The sequence below is a fragment of the Solanum stenotomum genome, chromosome 9 (genome assembly GCF_019186545.1).
Source record: "Solanum stenotomum isolate F172 chromosome 9, ASM1918654v1, whole genome shotgun sequence".
NCBI classification, from domain to species: Eukaryota; Viridiplantae; Streptophyta; class Magnoliopsida; order Solanales; family Solanaceae; genus Solanum; species Solanum stenotomum.
The window spans coordinates 31,196,005-31,198,623 of record NC_064290.1 but is presented as its reverse complement, the minus strand read 5'-3'; the positions used below and the strand labels follow the sequence as shown (position 1 = coordinate 31,198,623).

The 2,619-nt window shown below is 32.5% G+C and overlaps 1 long non-coding RNA gene across 1 annotated transcript; it reads left to right on the top strand.

Moving 5' to 3' along the window:
- The first annotated feature begins 778 nt into the window (after positions 1–778).
- Positions 779–2,208, top strand: LOC125875592 (uncharacterized). Its single transcript, XR_007447451.1, has 2 exons — positions 779–1,571; positions 1,937–2,208. It is a non-coding gene; the product is annotated as an uncharacterized LOC125875592 (long non-coding RNA).
- The last annotated feature ends 411 nt before the right edge of the window (positions 2,209–2,619 follow it).

The window sequence follows — 2,619 nt, the reverse complement described above, 5'->3', positions numbered from 1 at the left end:
CTTGCCACCCATTTTCTTCCTGGGATCCAGAATGACATTAAAGACACCCCCAATGCACCTAGGACCTTGAATCATATTGAGGACATTATTAAGATCTACCTAGAGCTCATGTCTTTCACCTGAGGTGCATTTTGCATAAATATCTGTAACATACAAGTCACAATTGGAAGGACTGTAAAACATTTTAATGGTAATTTTCTGGTCGGTGTTAGCAACAATCATTGTCTTGGTGATTCCCATTCCAAAAGAGCTAAATTTGAGCTATTTGTATTGGAGATGCATGCAGTGTTGATATCCCAAGAATTTTAATGTAATTGTTGATATTTTTATGTTTACATGGGATTCCATGATTACATTAAGATCAATCTTGTTGATTTGTATACGTTTTTTAAGCCTGTGAGTGGCTTTTTGGGACTTAACACCCTTAATATATATTCCAAAAAAATGGAACTAATCATTGATAACAAGGAGATAGATCAGTTTTTATTTCCCTTTGTAGTAGGGAGAGTAGATTTTTCATTGTTTTTCTTGTTGTTGTCTTTCCCCTGTATATTTTTATTTTTCTTGGCAGGGGAGAAACCATCATTGTTGCCATTATCAAAGGCCTCATATTGAAGTTGATCTTCAGGAATAGTAATAGTTAATATGTTAGGAGAGGTAACATCAACAGGTTGATGCACAATCTTTTGTTGGTGATCTTGTGCTGATGATTCTTTGTCTTGTTGTTCCTTTCCCTGTATTCTTGAGAACATTCTTCACGGTGGTGTTCGAATCGCTAACAAGGCTCTTATTCAGGTCGACAATTAGATTGATAGCAAGGAGATCTTTGATGTCTGGGAAAATGCTAACTGATTCCTTTTCATGGTTCTGGTAATTCGTATGTTTTGCTTCCTGAAGCCCTTTTTCGTGAGTGCTATGTTCCTGCAGTGCATTAAAATTACTGGATTCTTGTACTACTTCCTCGGGGTTGTCATGGTCGTCTTCGACTTGAATGTGATGACACTTGTAGTAGATAATTGGATAGTTACATTTTTTGTTCTTTTTTCCTTTTAACTTTTATCTTCCAATAACAGTTCAATTAAAAAAAAGGGTATTTAATCTTAGTGTTTTTTCCCTTTAATTTATTGCTATAAAGATTCACTTCTTGTTGAAAAGATTGATCGTGTATTATGTGGTTATCAATTGAATATATTTCTTTGCTCTCATTGTTCCAAAAAACAACCATAGTTTAGAAAAAACAAACATAGTTCAGCTGCAGATAGAAAGTGCTTGGAGAATGACAAATATGTGGATTTAATGAATCTTTTATCAACACACAAGAAGCTTGTTGCAGAGAAGCAAAGCAGTCAAACGGAAGGTTAAACGAAAAGAAAAAGGGTCAAATATTTGGTAATCTGTGTGTTTTCATTAATTTATAAATGTATTGAACAAGTTTATTCTTTTCAGTGTATTAATGTGTCTTGTTCTAAGCTTTGACATCTATGCAAAAGACAAGACAAAAGGAACATGTGAAGCCTGCATTTTTTTTAACTCTATGGAAAAGACATTGACAGGAGTTGCAACAAAGCGAGGTAATCAATTTTTTCTTTTGGTTCATATTACTATTACAAATTTATTAATAAGCTTTCTACCGCACCTTAGTTCTTTGCTTGCTTTGGATGAATGCAAAACTTTGTCAACTCACTATTGAAATACATATTACAGAATCTTGTAATCTATGTCTTCTACCTTTTGCACATCAATCGAGGCACAACTCAGGCCGATCTCTACTTTCCGTCTCATTTATCCATTCTTTGGAAATTGAAATTTAAAAATCAAAGGAGAAACAAGTTTCTCTATTTCATTACTAGGCATAACATATTGTATCAACTTTTACCGAAAATAACTTTTGTTCATGTTGGGCCTGGGCTATTCTAACTAGTATATACATATTTAGTGTTGAGCAGGGAATGATGTAAACCAGGCAGGATGCAAAAGTTCTTTTGGATATGACAAAAGAAATGATTGCTCAAACCATCCCCAGGAGTTTCTTCGCTTATAACATAAACTGACAAGTATGGTTGTTGTTACAATTGATTTGTGCTTGCTTATCATACTACTTTTTTATCAACATAACTTACAATATCTATTCTGATAAACCTTGGACCAAAACTCAAAGGAGTAAAAATAAAATAACGGAATGTCAATTAGTATATCGATTTAAATCTCCATTTCCCCTACTCTTTGGAGGTTCTTTTGCTTGTGTCTGTTTATCTTGTTTTTAGAGTATTTAGACTATGATTCTCCTCCTTTCTTATGTCTTTATTGTTGATGTTGTTAGACTCGAAGAGGTGATGTTTGGGAGGCTGCTGACCTGATGCAACACTTCATTTGTAATTTGTAATGTTTGTCACTAATTATTTTTTATGAAATTTGATTCATGTTATTATTTTATTAATCCTATAATTTAATTTTAAAAAGAATTTTTTTTCCAGCAAAAACATTAGGATATTTGGTGGATATAAACTGCCACTAATTACTTTTTAAATTTATTTATTTCTATGATTAAATTTTTAATAAAAAAATTCAGCAACAAAAATATTGTGGCGGAATTAAACTACCACTATTTTTTAAAATAAA